This window comes from Ambystoma mexicanum, chromosome 10 (genome assembly GCF_040938575.1).
Source record: "Ambystoma mexicanum isolate Mex_15411 chromosome 10, UKY_AmexF1_1, whole genome shotgun sequence".
In the NCBI taxonomy this organism is placed as follows: domain Eukaryota; kingdom Metazoa; phylum Chordata; class Amphibia; order Caudata; family Ambystomatidae; genus Ambystoma; species Ambystoma mexicanum.
Window position 1 is genome coordinate 1,471,076,875 of NC_090932.1, and position 25,873 is coordinate 1,471,102,747.

Genomic DNA, 25,873 nt, shown 5'->3' on the forward strand with positions numbered 1-25,873 from the left:
TATCTGACAGGCAGAACATTCAGACTTGTTACAGACCATGCCCCACTAACATGGATGAGCCTCCACAAAGACACTAATGCCAAAGTAATATGATAGTTCTTGGATGTACAGCCCTATTCTTTTACTGTGGAGCACAGGAAAGGAACCGGATAATGTGGACTTCCTAAAAGGTTGGGCAGATTCTCCTACAAACCTTTGCTCACCTTCTATAAACAGAAAGTGGTCCCAACCTTGATGTATGGAGTAGAAGGGAAATTCATTTTGAGGAATGTGGACTGGAATAAATTGGAGGGTACATTTTGGAATACGGTTTTAGGCCATAAATCATGAGTTGGGGCTACTTTCCCTGTAAGTAATGCTAGCATAGAAGTACCTGACTCTTTTTAGGAGGACGATACTGGCACAAACAGACTCTATCTTGCCTCTGTTAATACCTTTAATAAAGATTCATCATGCTGGGTTGATGTCAGGGAGAAAGGCCACATGTCTCACCCGGTTAAATTCAGCATGCATATCACTGGAAACATTAATGTGGAGACCGGACAATGCAAAACTTAAACTTTGGAGGCTCGACTGGTGAACGACAAAGATTGTCGCAAATATAAGATCTTTCAGAATTATACTTAGGAAAGCAGAGCGCTGAACTCTTTACTGAATTATCTGAGCCGCTTCCCATGCCCAGGAATCAGAGAGTTTTCTTTAAAACTTCGTCTGAACCTTTGGTTAACAGAAGAGATAAGCGGGATGAGGGGAAAGCGAACAGTAGAAGTAAAGTTATGTCATTTTTGTGCATCAGGGATAGAGACATTAAGACATTTAATTACATCCTGCCTGGATTTTGCAGGCCCAAGGCCAGGGGCGTTGCTAGGGGGAGGCTAAGGGGGCTATAGCCCCTGATCTTTTGGTTGTAGCCCCGGATAGAATCTCAGGAGCTACAGCCAAAAGACTAGCTAGCCCCCAGTCCCAACAGTTCCGACATCAGCTTAGCCCCGGGTCTTTTCCAGACCTAGCAACTCCCCTGCCCAAGGCAATTACATTTGAAAAAACATCTTGTCAACTTTAAGTATGTAACTGAAGAAAAGGTCTGAGCGAGGATTTTTAGTGGTGAACAGGTCCCTCTGGTTATAGCAGCGATTACATTTTTGGAAGCGATAGACAAAGGAAATATTTAAAGATAAATTAAATTTTAGTAGGAATTCTTTATTAGCTTAATTCTTGAGTTGGGGTTCAGGAGTTCATTTTATATGAATTTTATCTATGTATTTATGCAATGTGTGTCAAATTGTATTTTTGTATTATTGTGTACATTAAATTGTTGAAAGGTTGATAATTCAGCCAAAACAATAATAAGAAATAGGTGCTGAGAGAACCAGCGACATTAGGAGAAAGGTATGTGATGAATCCAGAGACATCACGGATTCCCTGGCAGTGACCCTCTCCCATGTGGGCAGAGGATCGCAGCTGCTACCTGATCCTGACGCTGGGGCAATTATATGAGGGAGGAACACATGGGAGAGGACAACTACCGGGGAGACATTTCGACTACAGTGAAGAAGACAAAGTATTCCTCCCTTTCCCTTGAGGAAGAACCCCTAATACCTGAGTTTCTGATGGCCTGTTGCCATTCTGCTCAGGCTTCCACCTTTGACTCTAACACCTCAAGCACATACACAACACCTTTTTCTGATATGTCATTATATAAGAACCTGATGGAAAACCAGATAGGAATTGAGAATTCAATGTCATCCATGGACTCCAACTCCCATAATCACTCAGGAACACAGACGAGGAAGAGGAGTGAAGAGTTTGTGCAAAGTAACTGGAAATCAAAGTGCCATCTGCAGACCAGTTGTTTTTCTATGATGGCAGTGTGCAGGACATTTAAAGAAGGAAAGCACACTATGTAAGTGAGCAGTGCAGGAGAGGCCGGTGAAATCCAGACAGAGGTTCTCAAGTACGAGACACACACAGAAGGTTACCGGAACAGAAGGAAGGACGCCGCAGACGAGCATGAAAAGCTGTGGAGACTGAGGTGCTGTGCAGAAGCTCCTGTGTGTCAGGCTGCTTCTTGAAGCAGTGTTCGTCCATTGGAGAGAAAGAGAGAGAGAGGAAGCCAGTGTGAAACCGCAGAGCCACACCGAAAACTGGAGAAAACTTTGCTGGCTCCATGGTGGAAAGTGAATAAAGCAGGTGTTCAACAAAGGCGCTGGCAGAGGCGGGAAAGCAGGAAGAGACCGGTGAGCCTACCAAAAGCAGCTGGAGATCCCCAGGCGTTCCAACAAGCGTGCCAGCCGGTATTTGATAAATATGAAATTGTTAACAAAGGAAAAAGTATAAGAGGAATGTTTGAATGTAGTCAAGACACAGAATTATTTCAGCACCCAACAAGAAGAATGTTTGTATGCAGACAAGACACAGTACAAAGAAAAATCCCAAACCAATGCAGGTGCATGAGATGCCAGTGTGGGAGAGACGTTTGAACAAGTGTACCATAAGCCAATATACCAAGTACTTGACGGTATGGGCCAATTTTGAATAACCAAAGAACAGTGAATAAGTTAAGAGAAGTTCTGGCAGGCTAGTACACCAGGCAATTGAAGATAGGTAAAGATCCCTGGCAGGAGAATATACCAGGTGATCTGGAAGAAACTATAAAGGAAAGCTGGCAGGCGAGTATACCAGGTAATTGAGATTGAATGAACATTCTTAGCAGGGGATTACACCGGGCAATCTGCAAAGAAAAAGAAAGCCCTACAGAAAGACTATTGCCAAACTTGTGTTTCAACAATACCTTTGTACTAAGTAATAGAAATTGAAAGAAGATTCCTGGCAGGGGAGTAACCCAGGCAATCTACAAAGTAAAGGGAATCCTATAGAAAGACTGTTTCACCACTTGTGATTTCAACAAGAACTTTGTGAGCCCAAAGTAGGTACAAAAGGAACCGTTATATAAAGGACCATTTTTGCAATTGTGTTTGAAGAATCTAGGGGAAGGGAAACATTCCCTGGGTCCAAGGATCTTTTTCCTTGGAAAACATTTTCATTGGAGTTATTCTTGGTTTTTGAAAACTTTGGCAATCATCAAGTCGAAGACATGTCCTGGTACCTTTTGTTGTTTTGTTTGTAGTGTGAGCGCCAGAATAGGACTTTTTGGACACAAGGACGGATTATTATTTACAGACTTCCTGACACAGACAGAGCCTTCGTTTTGCTTTCCAGGTAGAGAAATTCCTCTTTAGAGTAGGGCAAGAAAGGCATTTACCCAACCTCTTTTCATTTAATAAATGTATTTGAAACATGAACCCCTTGTGTCCACCCCTCATTGCTGACCCCTCACATGCAATGTCAATCAGTGAAGAATGACAGAGAGTAGTAGGCTGTGATGTGCCGTGCTGGCTGTCGGCATGGGCGTTCCCCGCCAGCCTTACCTGGGTGCTGGAGACAGTATTGCTGGTGGCACTGGATGGGCTACAGTGTGCCAGGTGTTCAGCAGCCACCAGCATCCCTTGCACGCTTCCCCGGCAGTCTGCAGCAGAAACCCAGACAAGTTTGGGCACTGCCATTTTGTGTAGCGCAACCGTCCTCTCAAGGTGCATGCGCACTGCATGGCGTCCCATCATTGCCATAGCAACAAGGCACAGCCTTCCCCTACATCAGCAGTGGAGCACAGCGTGTCTCAGAGCTTGTTGTCTATGCTCCCAGGCTATTCTCTGTCTCCTGTTCTTGGAGCTCCCAACTGCCTGTAGTTTTCTTCTTCGCTACTGTCCGGCCCTCCTCTTTTCTTTTCCTCTTCTTGCCTTGCTCCCTATCTTATTCTTCCTTGTCTGGCTTTGCCTGCTACTGTTTACCCTTCCAGTGCGCTCCCCTTCCACGCCTAGTTGGTTGCTGTTTCCTGATTCCTCCACTGCCTTCTAGTTCCTTCTTGACACCTGTCCAGTGCTTGCACTGTTCCTACCCAAGTAAAACCATGGGGTGTTGTCTCGTGGTGCTGAGAAACGGTGTCAGAGCATCACCACATACTCACTCCTTTTGCCTCTGTGCCCAATTTCAGCCCCACTTGTCATCAGCACGGAAGACCCTACTGACAACACTGTTGCAATGCCCGTGGATATCACAGTTGCCACCTTCGCACGCTGCTGCGCTGTTGTATCTTTCAATTATTGTGTGTAACTAATTCCATACTAAGGCAATGGATTAAAGGAACATGGAGTCTGAGCTCTCATCTCACTCACCTAAAAAGGTCTGAGGTAATCAGTGGAAAGTGGGAAAGCGCTGTATGCTCACACTCCTGTAGAGGAACGCAGACTCCAGTAGTCTCAATTTGGTACCATTCACAGGCCCCAAATCTACTGTACTCTTTCATCAGCCCAATGGATGGGCTTTGCCTTTGCTCTACCATCCCATCAACTTTCCCTTAGACATCCATGGATCCTATGGCAAGAGGAACCCCCAGCCTTGTCCTAAGAAGGGTACACTCTGCACTCCACCAGCAGGGCACAGGTCGAGGGTACACTAGGGGGACGTAGTCCACCCACTTTATTCAGAGGGTGGACTCAGTTAAAATGAGAAACATTGAATGTCCTGTTTGAATTTATGAATTAAAGTCGACCGCAGGATCAAACTGCAGTCGGCAGATTTGTAATCGGGACACTTCACCACTGCACTATATATCCTGGTGAAAAATAACAAACAACTAAAGGTCAACTGTCACATTTCAGGACTGCAAGTTCCAGGGTAAACATTTTTATTTTTTCTTGGAGTTTAAAACATGCACACCTTTTAAGGTTTTCAAAAACACTATTAGAAGAAAATATCCTGTTTTGGTTTTGTGTGTGTGTTGATTTTATGAAAGGCAAATGCCATTCGTCCTGTGCAATTTGGGTGGTTATGCAAAGCCAATTTAATTAAATGTGCATAGTTCACCTTGATATGCTTATTTCTGGTGATGTCACATCCCATTGCGTTTTTTTGATGAGTCCCCCACTTACATGTTTAGGACTTGACCCCTGTCCACCAGACTAAGGCAATACTCTGGGGCTGTTAGACACCCACCATCAGTTTGTTGCTCCCAGAGTGGTGGGCTTGGATCCACCCTTATTTGAGAGTGCCCTACACCCTCCTAAGGTAAGGTACCTGCAGATCATGGGTGTGCAGTGGTGGCCAGTGGAGGATAGTATGGGTGAATACCACTTACTGCGTGTTGACACTCACCCAGAACATCACCTTAGCACCAACGTGCACAGGCTTGGTGCACGTAGACAAAAATCTAAGACCGCCCGTGCTGGCATAGAGGATTATAGCCCCTAGAAGTGTATCTGCTCAAAGTAGACTAAGTGTTTTTGTCATGCATTTAAAGCCCTTCGCGAAACTCCACCCCAGTGACAGCAGCTCCATCGTTAAGAGAAGCCACCGTGAATGACTGCAACAGGACGGAGCAGCCTTCCTCAGGAGCCCTTCACTGGAGGACGTCTCTGCCATTGATGGTCATCCATATACAATCCTAACTGTAAACAATGCCCGTCTCCTCGCTCCCGCCAATTAGTTCTCCCCAGTGTTAGCAATTGCAACGTGCCCTAATTAAGCTGCTGCACTCCCTCATATATCCTCAATTCTGAAACTGATTAACACGTCTAACTGTGAAAAGGCTTATTTGCTCGCTGTTAAAGACTATTTTGTGTTTGAGGAATCGGACTTGCATACTCTCGGGTGAAGTTCAAACTACATAAATCTCATCCGTTAACAGGGGCGTCTCGTCCATAATGAGCAACAGGGCACCCATTACAGATGAGCCAAATCCAGCCCAGTATAAAGTCTAAGAGCTCCCAAGCGCTCCTCGGCTGGCTTTAACTGTCAAAAGGAAATGTGGTTTACAGTTTAAGTTCCCCAGTACGCATGTTCAATGGGCCATGCAAGGCTGGAGCGATTTGCTTTCCTAGCCTTGCACAGCCCGTTCGGGATGCGGGCCGGGGAACCGCATGGCCAGATGTGCTTAGTGGGCACTCCAATGCCTCCCCACACACTTAGGGCTCCCTGGGCAACACCAAGGATGTGCTTTGACTCCCCTGCACATGCCCCTTCAGGAAAAAGGAATTTCTCCCGGGTTCCTGGTTCCAGATTGTTGCAGGATGTGCGGGAGGTGGAGACTATCGTGGCAGGTGGAGTGTTGATATTGGCTGTAGGTAAGAAAAATAAATGTATTTATGTACGTATGTTTGTATGTATGTATGCATTTATGTGTGTATGCGCACATGCAAATGTAAGTGTGCACAAGTGAATAAGAGAGTACTGTTATATGTGTGCCTGAGTGAATGAGAGAAATGAATGGATGTATGAATGACTTTGTGGATGAGAGAAATGAATGAAAATTGAAATGCATGTGTGCTAGGGAATGAGCCTCTGATTGTATGGCAGGGGTGCTGGGTAATTTGTGCTGTGGCAGCCAGGGTATGTTCCTCTAACTGGCATGGCATTCATTACATGGAATTAAAGGTAAAGTAAAGATGATACGTTTATTATTTGGCTAGACTGGCCTACATTGGTAGCGCTAGTCTGGTCATATTTTCGTATTGTTGTCTAGATAAGTGCGTTTTATGTGGCAAGACTGGACTACATTGGTGGAGTGTGACAAGACCAATAACTGGGTCTTGGAACTGTGAGCTTAGGGCCCTTTAGGAACTTGCATGCCAAAGATGGGATCACACAGAATACCTATGAGTCCAATTAACCGAACAAATTCAGGAAGATGGCAAAGTTCTGTTTTATTAACAATTATCTAAAACAGAGTGTTTACAACAAACATCAAAGGATGTACGATCAGGTTCTCTCAGTTATCTTTTCACAAAACATAGTTTGTTTATATATCAAAAATATATCAGAGGTGACAGCATACTATGTGGCAAATAATGAAAAACCTACTAAGGGTCGGGATTGGATTAAGGAGAACATCTGAGTATATTTTCTAGAGGAACTAGGATCGTGATTGGCTGCACACTGTCAGGTAGACAACATATGCCTACCTCTAAAACATGTCATCTTCAGAAACATTAGATACACGGTTTCTCATTGGTTTTCAAACTATAAGGTCCTTCGTTATATGAACCACTACAATTGGTTGGCACGCTTGTGCCATGTCTGGAACATTCAGTTCACTTAGCAGCATGTAAACCCAGACCCAGGTGCAAGAAGATGGGACATGACACTACCTCGCCACCTAATTAGCCCAGCATCTCTCATCACCCATGGCTTCTACCATGAAGAATGTCTTTGAACTTGGCCTTGCAAAAGTATCCTTGTCTTCAGAATACATGTGAGTGTGAGCACTCACTATCGTGTTCTGGGACTCCAAGTGCGAACTCTATTTTCATCCTTGGCTCACGTGACAGGAGACCACTATTTGGTCCATTTTGCAGGTTTTAAATGTCTTAGATGAATTAAACATGGCACTCTTGGTGTTCTTTCTTTGCACCTTAGCAAGGGATGATTCATCCTTCGCATGTTCGCTCCTTTCCAGAATAGATAGCTGACCATGGCTGCTTCAGTTTAAACTCCAGGCCAGACAACCTCGTCTTGCAACTCCACGATTCAGCTTATTCTTGCTGCAACACAGTTTTCCCTTTCCTCTTCATGAGTCCTGGCTTACTAAATTCATGATTCCGATGTCCAGCTTGTAGACAATGGCGGCTTTGCCTGCATTCTATTCACTGTGTATAGCCAGCTTCTAAGATGACTTAGTCTACTTGCGTTTCAGCGTCTGTACAAATATTGAACGGTTGGTTCTCTGCAGCACTTTGTGCACTTGTTATCTTCTTTTTCATATTTAAATGTTCACTTGATTCTTTACTTCATCATTAGTTTCTGTAGGATCCATACATCCACTTCAGCCAATATCTCGGGACGCCACCAGCTTCTTTCTTTGCTCTTTTTCATATTCCTTCAGGGAGTTCCTCCCTTAGGTTGTCATTGCTTCAGGGATACATTCGGTACGGTTGTTTCAATGGGTATCTTCTTTTGAACACACGCTGTGGTATTGGCACAACTACTGGTGTCAAACACGGCACGATCTCAGGTCTCCAACATATGGGAGTTAGGGGGGCAGGGTTTCCTACAGAGGCATACAGCTGCTCCTCTACAAAAGAGGGAAGGAACTCCTCTTAGCCGGGGGTGCGAGGCCTACCAGTGTTAATGTCGGAGCTAGACCTACCACTGACGTGCCCAGCGACACATGATAATTTGACTCTTAAAGTCCAATAGGTGTCAAATCACTAGAGAAAATAATTTGATTCTCTGTTTTGTGTTTATGTCTTCCCTACAGATAACTGCGTTCGCATATCATGTGACAGAGAAACTGACACTTTAAAGTAACCTTGAGAGGCTCCGTACACTGGGGGTCACTAGTCCTGAAGAAGGCATTGGAATGACCTAATACCGCCGAAACTGGTTGACTGCTGTGTAAGACTGGGTATAGAGCCGAATTACTCTCTACTCTGATTAATTAATAGCAGCTGCAAGAGACAGCCCTGTTTTTTTTTTATTTTGAGCAACCACCAAGTGTTCGATATGTCCCACTTATGCCTTAGGATCTTGGGGCAATATATATTTTTTTATCACAGGAGACAGAGGATTCAATAATAAAGGAATGGGAATTACCTCTGACACTGAACTTGGTAAACGGATGAGTGAGTTATCTAGAAGAGTCATGGCCGAACCATCAGGTACTGATGCAGTGTTGGAGTTGAAAAGAGTGCAGAGAGAGATGAATAAGTTAATGGATGAACGTATGGACAGGAAGAGCTTCTATCTAAAATGTGGTTACTTCGAGAAAGGGGAGAAGTGTGAGAGGTGGTTGGCTTAAAGACTATGGAAAAGGGAGGCTGAACGTTCCATCACATCGATTCGTGATAGGAATGATAGAATCACCTATGATCCTAAGGAGATAAACAAAGTTTTTCGGGACTTTTATGTGAATCTATACAAAAATGTGTTGGATGTGACAGGCAACAGGGATGGCTTCCTGGCAAAAGTGGATCTAACAAGGATTGCAGAGTGTGACTCGGAAGTATTAGAGGGAAGCATTACAGTGGACGAGATTAAGAGAGCAATTGGTAAACTGAATACTGGGAAAGCCCCTGGGCCTGACGGATTTCCGGTTGAATTCTATAAGGTTTTGCCGGATTCCTCATTGCGTCTATTGCAGGATGTGTTTACGGAATCATTGAGGAGTGGTCCACTACCTGAGTCTACTAGACATGCAATGATTTCTGTTTTTCTGAAAAAGGGGAAAGATTATACACTACCAATGAGTTATAAACCTATTAGCCTCATAAATACCGACAATAAAATTCTGGCTAAGATTTTGGCTTTGAGGTTGGAGAATGTGCTTCCAGGATTAATTCACAAGGACCAATCTGGATTTGTGAAGGGAAGGAAAACATCGAGTAATATCCAGAGACTGTTAAACATAATATCCAGAGCAAGAGATCAACCAGCAGAGAGTGCAGTCCTGTCGCCTGATGCAGAGAAAGCTTTCAACAGGGTCAACTGGAACTTCCTCTTCTCGGTGATGGTCAAAATGGGATTTAGAGAAAATTTTGTGTCATGGATAAGGTTACTCTATACCACTCCTACAGCTGAAGTCAACACTAATGGTATAAGATCTGAGAAATTCAATTTAGAAAGAGGAACTAGACAGGGATGTCCACTGTCGCCACTCCTTTTTGTGATAACTTTGGAACCGCTTGCTGCTTTAATCAGAATTAAGGATAAAATGAAGGGATTGACATGCTGGGGGTTGCAGCAAAAAATGTGGTTGTTTGCTGATGATATGCTCCTTGTACTTAGAGACCTGATGCGATCTATACCGGTCCTCATGGAGATAATGATGGAATTTCGGTTGTGTTCAGGATATAAGATCAATTGGACAAAATCGGAGGTTATGCCCTTAACGCACATTAGTAAGAGGAAGTTCATTACTGATTTGGGATTTAGGTGGTGTCAAGACAAAATCCTCTATTTGGCAATCTGGCTGATGCCGGAGATTAAAGACATGGTTTCGGAGAACATGAAAACTGTAAGTGGTACGATGAGAGATGATTTGGAGAGATGGAGTTTATTGAATCTGTCACTTTGGGGCAAGGTGAATGCCTTGAAGATGGTGGCGGCCCCGACGATTAACTATGTTCTTAGTATGCTTCCTCTGACGGTGCCATCATCGGTGTGGAAGGCCTTGGACAAACTTCTTCAGGAGTTTTTGTGGGACAAAAAACCGCCTAGGTTGAAGCTGTGGAAATTGCAGTTGCCGTTAATGAAAGGCGGTTTAGGGGATCCTAATTTCAAAGCCTATTATCTGGCCTATTTATCTAATTTCTGGTTCCCTTCATGGAAGAAGCACATGATGAATGGGTAGTAGCTGAGACTAGCTTCAATGGACCGTTGACGCCAAGGGCCATGCTGACCTCTACTTCGAAACGTTCCTGTGGAAATGATCTTTTGATTGAATGCTTGAGGAACTCGTGGAGGGATTTGTGTGGTCTTTTGGGGGTTAACATTCTGAAGGATCCTGGAGCCTCGATTTGGATGAACCCTTCAGTTAAGATAAATGGTAGTGTTGTGTTCTGGGCGGATTGGTTTTTGTGAGGTGTACACTTTATCTCTGATATGTTTAAGGATGATAACTGGATGACAGCAAGTGAGTTGCAACATCGATTTAAAATAGAGAACTTCAGGATTTCAGATTACATAAAGCTTAAAAAAGCAATTGGGCAAGTCAACTTTTTGAAGAGGATCAATTTGCATCTGTTTACTAGGAAAGCGATGGGAGGGGAAGGGGGATTGGCCAGCAGAGTTTACATGGCGATTGTGCCAAATTACAGAGGTAATGATTTACTTTGAGGGAAGTGGAGTAGGAGGATAGGTTTGGATATCTCTGAGGACCTGTGGCAATGAATGTGTATGAATGTTAGACTATGCTCTTTGGGTCTCACAGAGTGGTCAAGGCAGATTAAGATTCTTAATCGGATTTATTGGTCACCGGAAAAAATGTGGAGAAGGTGGATGTTGTGAAGTTCGGAATGTTGGAGGTGTGTACATGAACCCGGTACATTGGCGCACATGCTGTGGGATTGTAGGTTGGTAGGTTGTTTTGGAGTGATGGAGTGATTGAGGGCTTGCCTGCCTTGGATTTCAATATGGTGATTTTGGGAAGTGATGAATTATTGGACAACCTTATACAATGTCAGAAGAAATGGTTGTTCAGGGGGACCATGATGGGCAAGAAGATAATTTTGCGCAACTGGAAAACCACTTTGACTTTGGACATTGGATCATGGATGAATGAAATGCACAATTTGGCAGACATGGAAAGGGTGTTGTACAGGAGGGAAGGGAAGATTGGTTTGTTTGATAAAATCTGGGGAAAGTTTCGCTGTACTAATTTGATGAAGTTTTTGGGGCCGGTGGGGGTTGAGGGGGTTGTACATAGTTGGGTTATTGATTGTATTTGTCCTGTGCACTTTCATAAGCTGGGAAAGACATCCTGGAGTGAAATATGTACATTTCTTTTAATGTACGTTCACTTCCTGTGATGTCACTTCCCAGTGCATGAGTCCCCCACTTGTGTTTAGGTCTGGAGTCCTGGATATACCATTCTGGTCCCATACGAGGAGAGGAAATCTAAAGGAAGCATTCCAAGTGAAGATGGGCCCTTGTAGGGCGGTTGCATGGAACTTTCCCCATGTACCTGGGCGGAGTGAAGGGGAACTTTGATGTCAGGATGCGCGGATGCATATCTAAGTGTTAAGCGTGTGCATGACACGAAGATCTGGCGGTGCAGCATTGCGCATGCGGCATGTCCCCCCTGCAACACACAGATAGTATTTCTGGGACAGGGGCCCTGTGCTTTCTTCCACATGGTTGCACTTATCGTGCTCTGCGTCGCGCTTGCGCGCTGCGCAATGATTGCACTGTATCATGCCGCCAGGCTAATTTCTTTACTATGCCTGAGGTTCTTTAAGGAATATCTGTAAATGACACCTAACCTAATTGTTAAAAATACAGAACAACCAATTTTACAGCGGTATCCACTTTAAAAATGGTTCCACAATTATTCTAGTCAAGAATTAATCCAAAATATTTTACAAAGAGTGGTCCTTTGCCTTCCCTTAACCTTAACAATAGAACAAAGTACAAAAGAAAATACCACAACCATTAATAGGAAAATTTCACTTTTAAACGTTTAAATAAATAGCAAAGGACAAAATTAATGTATACAATAATCCATTTACAAATAAGCTTTTGCAAAAAAAAAAGTTGTAAACAAATAACCAAAGATTGGGTTTAAATTTCCTGCCAATGAAACCATCAAAAACTAAACACAGACATTTTGGATGATAACTTTCCCAACTGGTTTCGACATAGCACCAATTCATAACAGCCTCGTCTTCATCAGGGTGTATAGTTACCTAACGCAAAAGTAAACAATATGTCATTTTTTCCCCTTCTCCCATGGGTCATGTGACCCCATTTATTCTTTGTCAAGTATTTAAAACCCTTATGTTTAATAATTGATTGCCAAGAACACGGGCTGATTGCTATTTCGTAATATTCCCCAGTGTCTGTATGCCTTTGTTCGTTTTGTCTAGCGCTACCATGCCCACGGGCTCCTCTTATGAGCTATATAAATATAAGTAAATACATTAATATTTGTTTCCAGACCTAATTGCACCACATTTCTATGAATAAGTCACTTTAAATTTATTGTGTTTTTCTATTGTGATGTATAGCTATGTGCTTGGAAAAATAATAGGTTACTTTGAAGTCGGGTATTCACGCAGGCTAAACACAGCGCAATTAATAAATGGACCCGGAACAGACACAACACAGTTACTCAGAACTGCATTCATCCGAGAAACTACACAGACAAAAGGGCTCGAGACAAGGTAGCAGGCCGTGCTGAGAAGAATGGGAGACATGTTTGCCAATGGCCGGGGCCTGGAGAGAATGTACACTATGCTAGAACAGGGGGTTCCGTTACCCGTGCCCGGGGCTACGTGAATGCCAACACCGTGCAACTACATGGCACCACCTGTCCTGGAAACACAATGCTGGGCCACAAAGGATCCCTCCTGCTCTAAGTGCTGGGGGGGGCGGGACTGTAGTCTGGGAGGTATGTACACGCTCTCTGTATGGCCCGACAGATGTCACGAATAGCATCCCACCAAAAAAACAGCCGTGTTTGGGGGGCAGCTTCAGGGGGCCTTGAGATCCACAGAAAACGAGGGCGATAAAGTCCATGGGGCGTGTAAAAGCTTGAGGGTCGTGGACACACACGCAATTCACTAAAATCGCTGGATTAACATCCTATAAAACATAAAACTCACCCCCAACCTGATGTCTTTCAAAGGAAAACTCAAGATCCGCCTGTTCTAACGAGACACTGGGCCTCATTCCAACCCTGCCGGTATCCCGGTGGTAGAGCTGCCAGGATACCGGCAAATGTGGATACCGTTTCCGGCACCCCGATTGGCGGCATTGCTGCCGGATTACATGGGCTGGCGGAGCGGTGTTAATCCCATCCATGAGAGGATTTTCCATCATTAAAAGGGTTTTTTTGGCCGGTAGGGCCCTTGGCTTACCTCCAGGGTACCCCACCGGCACTCCCATATACTCCTCGGATACCAACACTTTATTACCGGACCGCCCGACTCGGAATGAGCTCCCCTGCCTGGGAACCATAGCTGGAACCTGCCAAAGTGTCAAGAACAATGAATGTGTGCAGTGAGCGCTCTACAAATAAATACACAAACATACATTTGAGCGCTAGATGGTGCATGATTGCAGATACAGAAGGACTGAGTTCCAACCATGGCAGTCATTCCTTGACCACAGGGTGTAAACAGTTACATGTGATTTTACCGACCACAATTGCAGAGTGGTACATTTCAAAACAGGAAAAAACAACCAAAAACACTGTTTTCTTTTTAATTTGGGGGAGTAGCCCTCAATCCCCCTGATTTTCCACCCTTCTAACGCCACCCCATCCCGATCCATTTGAACCCCACTTCCCTTTATATATTTATTTAATCTTTTCGGTGCTATTGTCCGCTCTGTTAAGTAGCACTCTCTAAGGTTTGCGCTAGAATGACTGGATACCGGTGTAAACCTGAGCCTCACACTCTGCCAACAGTTCGTTGTGCTTGGAATCAGGTTAACCTCTAGTTAAGGGCCCGCCTACATAACTGCACACGTATGTATAGATTATAGCTAAACAAACCATAAACATTAATGTTACATAACACATGCTACATAACACTAAACATTGTTTTCAGCTACTGGAATTCTGGCAGTCACTCTGCTCATTGTCCCCCTACACACCCGCCTCTACCCCAACACCCCAATATTAAGAGGTCTTCTGAAGGAGGGAGTCCATCCAATATTTAAATAAGAAGAACAAATGAAGTGTTTCACGGCCACAGGCTTTAGCCTATAGTGGTTGCGGACAGCAGTGCGCTGGCCTGTGTGAATATTGCAGGTACTACTAGACAGGCGACTGCGTCATTTGTGACTAACTCTGCTCCGGCCCCTCACATCTTAGGGAGGCATCAATGAGCCCTCCCACCCCAGTCTGAAATGCCACCGCCTCTGCCTTTAAGGACCTGCCATCCAGTGATCTTCCTCACGCCCCGGGCCATTCGGGAGATGCTCCTCCAGTCCCTGATGTATAATGGGGGTGGGGGGTGAAACCACAAGTCCCAGAATGCATATTAAACAAGCATTGGCAATGCCAACAGTTTGGGCTTTCGTGTCGGCACAGGAAAGGCACTTGGCAGCCACTCCTTTAGTGGTATTAACAGGCTATTGGTGGTAGCCGGTGCAAAATGGTACAGATACCCGGGCATCTAATAGCAGTGCCTGGCAAATGCCTAATACTTGCACACAAGCCAAAACTGCTGGCCTTGCAAATGCTTATTTTTAACAGGTCTTCAGTGAAGGACTAATAAATTGAGCGGCTGAATGCAGACAGCGTTAAGACATTTTTATTACACAAGTAGCACATTTACAACTCCAATCAAGTCATTAACTCTCAAAAGCCTGCTTTGAGAAAACACTGGCAGGCACTTTAGTGCAAAGTGTGATGGCAAGGCTTGATAAAGCTAGCTCAAAGAGATCTCTTGAAGATATGTTATGGGCGGGGCAGGAACTGAGTGGGAATGTCCATAGGGATTAGCATGGCCATGGGCAGTCAATGGTTGGGCAAATAACCAAACAACACCTAGAAGCTTTGTTCCCCACCTCATACGGCATTTAGTCTCACATGGATAGCTCAGGGGCAATGTTCTTGCCTTGGAAGCAAGATAACCTGGAGCACCACAGGTTCGATTCCGGGTCTGCGTCTAGAAACCTCTGGGTATTAAGTGCGTTATAAATAACCTATCATATTATGTCTCCCTCCCCGTAGTCTCATGCAATAGTTTTACACGCATATAAGCCAAAACTAAAAACGGGAACGATGACTGGCGAGGCATCCTAATGACCTGGTGCGTGCGTGCTAGCACGTGCACGACCCCCTAGTCACACGTGCACATGACTCTCTCTGACGCAGCCCCTGGCCTTGCCTGTCCAATCCCCTGACATGTGACTGACTGGCCCGACCTCCAGTCCAGGGAGCAGGGGCTCGTTCTCCCGCAGGCCAGTCCGCCCCTGGAAGGGACACAGCGCTCTATAAATCTGTCACCTCGTGCTGCCGGCGCGGCTGCTCATTCTTTCCGCGCAGATGGCCTTTCAATACTTGGAAAGGCATTCAGGCGGGAATGGCCAGTGTCAGGTTGCAGAATAGCAGAAAGACCTGCCCTTTATTTATTTAAAATACTGAACAGCTTGTCTGCGTCAGGACTCGCACGAGCGCTGCGGCTAGGTCATTCGAGTGGCGGGGCTGGGGCCGGCCAGGGCTGTGGGTCCGTCTTTCTCATAAGTATTGTGGGTTCAGCAGCCCTTGCTGCTGTTACTTTCCCAGTGAGGGGGAGGGTGTGTGGCCACAGGCAGCCGCTTCACACCGTCTTTCGGCCTCTAATGTGTTTCCAAATCAGAGACTCAGATCTGAGCTCGTGATAAAAGTATTGAAGACAGCCGACATTCTCCCCTCCAGTTCCCCTCAGCGCCATTGTGAGGTGGGTGGGAGAATTGGAGAGATGTCATGCTTTCCAGAAGCAAAAGGTGTACAAATATATGCCTTTTGAGCATTTTGTTAAGACTAGCACTTTCCTTATTTAAGAAGGTTTTCTTAAGCTTTCAGTAAACTAGAAAAGTGGTGATGTAGTCGAAGAAATGTTATTTATACAAACGGTATTGTCAGTAGAGTTTACCCTCGCAGTGCCTGCCCTGCATTCCTGATGGTTTCTAGGGCTGTTCTCAAGCCGTAAATCAGGCACGTGCCAAACTCGTGGTTCTGATGCTAGGCCACCACATTTTCACTTTAACAGAATATGGTGTTTTTAAGGAAAGTGTTCATCATTCATGGAAGAACACTTTTGTATTTTTGCAAGCACCTCAGAATCGAGCACTTGGTGTATGTTGGGCACATCAGGAATACTGAATGCGATAAACAGCAGGCTCAGACTGGCCTGTGGGCACTAGGGCACTGCCCCGAAAAGCAGGCCCCCCATGCTAGGTTGGGCCTGTTTTTTTATCGAAGTGTGCTAATTGTTTGGGCCAATGTGGCCAATGTGGACTAGCTTTATGAGTTACTTCACTGTGCAGCTAGTACCATTGACTAGTGTTAATCATAATTATTATAATTGGTTATTTATAACACGCTTAATACCCAGAGGTTTCTAAGCACGGACCCGGGGATCAAACCTGTGTTGCTCCGCGTCGAAGCATGTTGCCCCTAAGTTATCCTCCCGAAAGTGATGAACAAGTATTCTTTAAAATGCACAATTTGCAACAGAGTTTACCAGAAAACATCCATTTGGATAATACTCAAACAGTCTGCCACTGAAATTATATTTGTGACTGTGGGCCACTAGTGCCCGAGACAGTCCAACCCCCGTAAACAGCATTAAAGCATCTAGCATCCTGAGGACTGCGGGGTGCATTTAAAGGCCCCAAACAGAATACCCTTTCACATGAATAGCACGACTTTAAACACTAAAACAAAAATGGCCTGGCATTTGTTTTTGTTTTGCAAGTAAAGTTAAAGAGCCACGTGGAAAGGGACCTACTTGTCATTACCAATGGACAAGCAGCATTTTAATTTACAGAAGAAGGAGGAATCAAAGATCCCGGTCACATGGAAAACAGGATTTTTAAACATTGAAAACAAAAACGGCCTGCACACATGTGTGCAAATAAAAATGGCTTCAAAAAGCAAAAGTGAAAAAAATATCACTGCTCACAGAAAAATGTCAGGAAAACAAAACATAATGTGTGGGTTGACAAAAGCAATGCATATAATGTTTCACCTACAAAACTCAAGTGACATTTGAGGAGCTACTTTGTCTTCATGGAAAATGTCAACCCAAGGCAGACCCTGTTTCTGGCTGTGTGCAAAACTTCACAAAGGAAAACTCCCACTTCCAACCGGGATGTCACATCTATCATCTAATGACCACACGCAATAAAAAATGTCCTGCTAAAGGCTTTGAAATTCAGTGTTCTCCAGACCTGCTGGCTCTGAAAGCAGGGATTTCAAGAAAAGTCACCTTTGGCTGGAGCATGACTAATATGTGTGAAAATGTGGGCACCCACTTTAAAGAGCATGCTTCCAACACAAAGGAGACTGATGTAGGTAAAGTCTGACCCAGTGAAAACAAATGGCCGGAAGCAGGAATTGCCATTTGTCCCACAGGAAGATTCACAATTAAGTTAAAAACACTATTATGATTTAGGCCTTTTTCTCAGCAACCAAAATATGGATTGATTTCATTTTTGTACCATTTTTATATAATGTCCAGGCAATTTGGGGTATATGAAATGCATGTACCTACAACTCTGGGAACTGTAATGGCCAGTTAAACTAGGTTTCCGGCTGATCTAAACATGTTCCAAATGTAAGAGTTGGTGAGCGGGTGGAAAATGAAATTAGGGATATGCTTAATAACTTACATATTCATAACTGTTGTGATTATTATGGAAATGGCAGAAAGGTGCCACATGGCTATGCTACATCGTACGGATTTGGTGGTCATCTTATCTAATTCTCCATGATTTGCTAAATCAAAAAGTATGTTTAGTATGGCAGTTGCTAGTAGAATTATGAAGTTGTGATACATAACTAGTTTTTTCCAAAAAGTTAATGGAGAACAAAGGATGGTGGCAAATGGGAATATACATATGTTGCTCCAGACCCCTAAACCAATCCTGACTGGAGGCTGGGTTTGGGTGGAGAGAGAAGAGTAACTGTCCAATCTCAGTGGCAGGGATTATTGCAGGTTACTCCCTCAAGATTGTAAAATTGGTAGTGTCATCACTGCTATATAAGGGGGGGCTGCACTAGGACCAGGACAAAGAAAAAGGAGAAAGACAGGAACAGACAGACAAGAGACAGACTATCAGGAAGGCTGCTGAAACCATCTCATAGCTGTAAGGAGATACCAGAGGAGTTGCTGGGAGTGCATCTGGGTGGCGCTGTCTATTTCTAGGAAGGCCTCAAAGCTGACTGGGTCCTATGGTGGAGAGCAGGAGGCAATCTTTGAGAGTGGAGTGACCAGACCCCTGCCCTATCTTTCCAGAGTGTCCTGAGATGCAACTGGTTTTCCTGAACCTTAAACAGAGGCTTGCTACATAAGTAGACCTAAGCCCTGGAAAACCAAAAGGTGGTGGGAGTCTGCTTTCCTTGAATCCTTTCCCTTTATAGGGCAGGGGGGGACTGTGTAGATACTTAGCCTATTTAACCAATAAATATTAATTTAATGAATTCCCCATTTGGCAGAACACTACAGCGTGAATTTTGTTTAAATTTGAAATTAACAAAGCTCCCTTCCCAGTGTGTGCTGAAAACTATAGCCCATAAATTAATTGGGTAATCCTTGTTGTCCAGCGGACCCCGACTTCTTAAGGAAGAGGGGTGTCTAATCAGTCCAACCTTTTAATCCAGCTTCCTAAACACAGGCCTTTCAGCAAGGGGGTTCTGAAATCCCAAATTCCCCAAAGCATTTAAAATGTCTGACTTCCCAACAATGCAAGAGGAGGTCTGAAAAACAAACCAATAAATCACCCTGTGTTTATTTTAAACCAAAAGTGTGGGTGAAATCATAATTGCCATATCTATTTGTTACAAATCTTGAAATCCTACTGCTAGCCTTTTAAGCCTGCAGAAAAATCAAAATCGCACAACAGTACATAAGAGCCTTTGTCATTGATCGGTGTAATCATTTCGTGAAGTGTAATTTGCAGAAAGTAAGAGTTTTGTTTGTGTTCTTTTTAACTCACTTTTGTGATTTTATTTATGCTGAGAGAAGGTGATTGTGTTGTGCCACGGATAAAGTGTTTTTTTTAAATGTTCCTGCTAATTTCTATTACTTTTAATTTAATTAAATACCAATATATTTCATGTACGCCTGATTCTTGGCTCATTTTTAGCTCAGGGGAGAGGGATGCAAAGGGCATGCTATGTGTCTGAGATAGGGCTAAAAAAAGAAACTGTTAAACAGTTTGTTGCATAAACACATGGTTGGGGAGGGAAGCAACTCCCTGTGTTGAGGGTGGCTTCTCAATAAACTGTTACAGGTCTCTGCACTCATTTCCAGCTAAAATGTTATGTTGGACATGCAGTATTTCTGGAGTATTTCACGCAGTATTTCAGAAATCCCCCGTTTCTGAAGTTCTTAAAAAGTAAAAAAAATAATTTCCAAACCTGGTGGAGGTGTGGAAATGCACATGGGACAGAAAGGCCTTACATCACTGCTGTCGTAACTAGAAAATATGTCCCCAAGGCTCTTTAAGGGCCCTTCTATGCATTATACATAAAGGGGTGAGGGATGCATGCACAGATATGCTCGCTTTCTGACTACCCCAACCGCTTTGTGCATTCCTTTGTGGTCAAAAAGTGAATAGGATGCTCCACACTAGTGCATCCCACAACCCAAAACATGTTTTTAGCTTGCCCTATTTGATGGTGGTAAAATTATGATTTTCTGGCGGTATTTCAAATCATAATTATGAGCTGTGTATCAAATGTGATTTCTGCTAAATACCCCCACAGGCGTAAATACCACGCTAGTCAGAATAAGTATAGTCAGTAAGAGTAGTCAATATTCCAATTACCACCTGTTTTTACCATTACTGCCATAACGCAAAAAGTCTGCAGATAACCTTCTCGAAGAGTTCTCTCGTACTGGAAAAGAAGCTCAGATCATTGGTATCAGGACCACTTGACCACATGTTTTACTGAATAATCATTGCTTGGACATAGGTGTAATTTAGGGGTAACTGTGGGTAGCAAGCAATACCACATGCCACGGCTTGCAACCCCTGTGGACTGCTTTGCTATCCCTGTGAATAAAGGTTCCAATGCAGGTTGTTGAAATAAAACCGAGAATGGTCGACCATCAGAGTCAAAGGTGATGTGCTGTCACAGCCTGTGATGTCCTTGAGATGTCAATGGTTGTAGGGTGTCACTATCGCTGCCAATGGCGTGGCAAAATAATGACACTGCAGCAATATAAAAGTCCATAATCTGCGTGCCAAATAACCCAGCTGTGGTCCTTTATGCAAGAGATTTCGGTATACAGTGTTTTGCCCGTGCCCGATTAATTGCAGACCATTGGCCACATTCTTCCGTGCTGCACAGAAGCCATGCTCCGCCCCCCAATGCTGTGCACAAGTACACACAGCGGCTTATAGGCCCTGAAGAAGGAATGCGCAGAGAGCAGGTGAGAGAGAGAGCTAGAGAGCAAGAGAGAGAGAGAGAGAGAGAGAGAGAGAGAGAGAAAGAGGGAGAGAGAGAGAGAGAGAGTGTGTGTATATATATTTTCAATGAAAAAACATTTTTAAAGGGACTTTATGGTTCAGTTTCACTAATAAAACCTATGAAATTCAATGAAAAAACATTGTTAAAGGGACGTTATGGTTCCAAGTAAAACCGGAAAACCCCTGAAATTCACCAGTTGTGGTAAGCAAAGCAACCATAACTCGCGCCACCACCGTGCACTGCTAAGCCTAACACCCAGGACATCAAAGATGACATCACAAATGTCATTGATGACATCACTGATGACATCACATGTGAAATACATTTTGATGAAAAGTCCCTACAAAGAGTTGTGTTTATATTGTTGGTAACAATATGTGAGGGGTGATCGGGAGACCTATTGTGAAGTACTTAATCTATTAAAGAATGCACTCATCTAAAATCATTGTATTGGTGTGTTGTTGTTAATACAGAAACCTAGTCATGTATAAACATAGGCAATGACTGCAGCATGCACCATAGAAGTACACTATTTATAATCTTGTAATTTTGGATAGTACAATAATAAATGCTACCTTATCAGAATGTTGAGTAATGTTAAAAATGTAATAATTAGCTAACAATTCAAGACTTACAACCCTTGTGCTGGTACAAACAATACATATGAATAACCACAATGCATACAAATCAGAAGCACATACAGGGAAACTAAAGTAGGGAAGAAAGAAACCGCATCATTTGAAAATGTTAATGACATTAAAGTTTACCTTCATGTATACAAATGAATTGTGTGTTTGAGACATGCTCATTTCGACATGTATGCAGCAGGGTGCGTCCATCTTGTGCTATTCTCATCCATTGCTGCATTTGCCTAAGGTAAACTGCTGTGACGTTACTAAATCAAATGCTCCGCCCCTGACCCTCACATAACCAACCCTTGTGATATTCAACACCTTTCTCGGTGACATTCCTCTTCAGTGTAGGCAAATGCGCCCATAATCACCTAAGTGACGTGACGCAGAACTCGAAAAGCAACACACATCGACTAACAACATACCTTGTCAGAATTCGAATGATTAAACCGGTCTTTAAAAGAAATCAATAACACTGTACAATTTGTAAATTACTTTTATTTCACAATGAAATCTCCGAGAACATCCGACTATTCCCATATTCAATCAAATTGCAAAATTGTTTCTTTGCTCGTGGTCAAAAATGTTAATCGTGATGCACACGTTGTTCGTTTTACATATACACAGTGTTTGTTTTCAATAAAGCAACCGCTTGGGTCGCACAGTGAATTCCAGGTCGTCTGCATCAATTTGGGCCTAGAGTACCATAAAAGATGTTATGTTACTCCTAATCTCTAGAGCAGCGTACGGGCACATGAGTCCTGCAGGATCGTCCCACAAAACAGACACAGTGAGCCAGCCATTGATGACGAGGTGCACCTGGCGAATAAAAAAATCCATCAGTTGGCATCTGGAATCCATGGCAATCGCAGTAAGGCATGATGTAGCTATTTTGAAAACATAACAGAAAATAAGTATCAATACCTGACCTTCATCACAATATATCTATTGATTTCTTAATTCGGCATATAGTTTAAACTAACGATTAGCATACACATTAAACAATCTCAAAAAAGACAAAAAGAACGTGGAAAATGATACACAAATAGATATGGTCATACATGACATTTTAAATATATATTACCGGTCGAACTGGGGGAATCTAGTGATAGTCTACATACACCTACATCTGCACTCCCCATAACTACATAAAAAAGACAATCACACAGAAAGATAGTACGTGAGTTACATTGCCAAAATAAATGTTCAGCTAATAATAAGTTAATGCTCGTTCCGGTGTACAGTCGTCAAAAGGAATCTTACATGATATTTACCGTCTCCATTCTTTTCGCGTAACTCAGACCATGATGTTCAATGTTCTCGGACCAAAGATTCTTTCTGAACTCATTTTACATGTTCCTTACACACTTTTGGAATGCATAACCTTATCAAATGTTCATTAGTACAAACCTCCTATCACTGCATTTCTCACAAAATATTCCCTTTCTCTCAAGGTCAAAAAACAATTGACCCTTATAGTTTCTGGCCCATGCGTGGGCTTCCTTAGCTCGCAACCAAAAAATCAAAGCTGGTGACCTTCACTCGGAATCTAAATACATTCTCACTTTGCAACAACATGGCTCAACGCATTCATGAGAACTTGTAGTCGCATACACGTGCAGTGCTGCTGTTTCCATCAAACACTGCAGGTGGCTGCCTCAGATGCCAGACTCTAGGGGGCGCCAGTCTGACTTGAATATTATTTTAAATACAATGTAAAACAGCCACATTAGTCCTTCGCCTGTACTTTACGCACATTATAATAAGGAACACCTCCAAATGTACCGTATGACTTTCGTGACAAAAAAGACATTTGTTTTGCTTGTTGCTGCCACATTCCAAAACATCCTCATCAACCCTCACCTTTCGAAACAGTATTTGATAAGGTTAAGAAGTGCAATGTGGTGTGTTGTATGTTTTTTCGAAACAGTATTTGATAAGGTTAACAAGTGCAATGTGATGTTTAGTTTAGTTTAGTTTTTTATTTGATAATGCGCTCCAAACCCAGGGGTAGCCGGGTGCAGCAGTCACAAGAAAACTTAAGCTTAGGTTACATACAGAGGATACATACAGAAGATACTTTACATGTGTTATTAACATATTTACAATACATATATACAAGAGGTACAAGATGTGGGTACCTCACATCACAAGGGGCAATGAGAAAGTCTATAGTCTGGTTTCAGAAGTATCAAGGTAATTATATGCAATGATCCAGGCCTAGAGCAGGGGACCAGTTTGCTGGTCGTCATTGGTCCAGAGCCAACCCTTCACATTACATCTAAATCTAGAGTATGGTAGATTAGCTCTAAATGCAGTAGGGAGTGCATTCCAGGCATGGGCAGCTCGAACAGGGAAGCTTGCTCCACCCGCTTTTTTTAGTCTGAATCTGGGAATTTCAAGTAGGAAGTGGTTAGAGGCTCTAGTGTGGTGACTAGAGGATTTTCTGGTCAGTCTAGCCGAGATGTATAGGGGCGCAGTATTGTTCAGTCCTTTATGGGTGAGAGATAGCGTCTTGAGGAGGGCTCTGTCACTAATTTTTAACCAATGATGGGTTTTCCTGATGTTGGATATGTGCGCTCTGCGGGGTATGTCCAAGGCTGCTCTAAGAGCATTATTCTGCAGTATTTGCATTTTGTTTATGACTGTTTTACTGGCACCCGCATATAGGGCGTGGCAGTAGTCCAATTTAGACATTACTAGGGTGTTGGCTAGTGTGATACAAATGGTTTTGGAGAGGTAGGGTCTGCAGGCCCGGATTAATTTGCAGGTGTAAGCTGTGGAGGAAGCCAAGGAGTTGACTTGTTTTTTAAGAGATAATGTAGAATCAAGGTAGAAACCTAGTGTTTTTACCTCAGTTGCCACTTTAATTATATTGCCATCTACGTTGAAGGCGAGATAATTAGGGCTACGTTTTTTGAGGTTAGAGTTGGAACCCAGGATCAGAATCTCTGTTTTGTCGTCATTCAGGCATAGGCCGTGGGAGGCCATCCATGCCTGAATGAGGAGGTAAATCTTGTTTACTAGAGCTGTGTCTTCGACAAAATTGCCAGATAGTGGTATGAGGATCTGCGTATCGTCTAGGGGGGAGAACACTCTCATCGTACGTTTGGCTAGGAAGGATTGTACCCAGGCTATAGCTTCGCTTGAGAAATAGGCGGCAGACGCTAAGTGGTTGCATAACACTGCGTGGTCCACCAGGTCAAAGGCCGCCGATAAATCAAGGAGGAGGAGCATAGCTCTTTTACCTTTATCCTTCAACTCGTTGATTTGTGTCTTAAGGTCTATTAAGGCCGTTTCAGTACCATGTAATGGTCTGAATCCAGATTGGCGTGATCCTAATAGTTGGTTCATCTCCAGATAGTTTTGGATCTGGAGGTATGCTACTCTGTCAATGATTTTAAGGAGAAATGGGACCGTGGTAATGGGCCTACAATTGGTAGGGATAGCTGGGTCGAGGGTCTGTTTTTTAGGGAGAGGCAGTACCCAGGATTCTTTGAGGTTTGTGGGTACAGTACTGGATCTAAAGGAGGCATTGATTAATTCAGAGATGAAGAGTGCTAAGTCTCTGGCTGTGTCCTTAATAACTTGTGCTGGACAACTGTCGCCTTGGCAGTTAGATGGTTTCAAGGATGATATCACCTTTTCAGTTTCCAAAATGGATATGTTGGTAAATCTGAATGGTTTGCAGTTGCTCTGTGTAACTGTTGTAGGTGTATCTGTCAAATGGGTAGTATGTGTTCCAGTGGAACTCAAGGATGCTTTCTTCTTTGCAATTTTGGATTGTAAGGTTGTGATTTTGTTAGGTAAGGCATTTTGGATACAGGTACACGATTGTTTGTCCTTGGGGACATTGTCTGTGGGAGCAATCGGGTTTTCCATTTCCCGGAGGATGGAAAAGAGTTCTTTGGAGTTAGAGTTAGCTTTACTAATTCTCTCATTTAATGTGTCTTTTTTGGTTTGGATTATTTCCTTCTTATATATTTTAGCAAGGTTGTCAAGTAGAGTTTTATTCTCATCTGAAGGTGTATGCCTCCAGATAGCTTGGAGATTAGGTTTTTGGATTCGCAGTTCTTTGAGGTGAGGGGTGAACCATGAGTTGAGATGAGATTCTCGTTTACTTTTACGTAATTTGATAGGGGCAATTATGTCCAAGGCTTTGGACATAGTGTTGTTGAATGTCTCAACTAGCGTATTACGGTCAGAGTTAATATCCGTGGCAGTGAGAGCTGGTAGGAGTGGAAGAAGTTTTTCAGCCATCATTTCTTTTTTACTTCTAGTTGGCATAGGTGGTACTGTTTGCGGGTTATCTAATTTAGGAGGATCTATAGTGGATGAA

General features: G+C 43.4%; 1 long non-coding RNA gene across 1 annotated transcript in view; it reads left to right on the forward strand.

Moving 5' to 3' along the window:
* Positions 1–5,933: 5,933 nt before the first annotated feature.
* Positions 5,934–25,873, forward strand: part of LOC138493342 (uncharacterized) — an 82,324-nt gene continuing 62,384 nt past the window's right edge. The window contains exon 1 of the long non-coding RNA XR_011276388.1: positions 5,934–6,179. This is a non-coding gene — a long non-coding RNA (uncharacterized lncRNA). The remainder of the gene's footprint in view (positions 6,180–25,873) is intronic.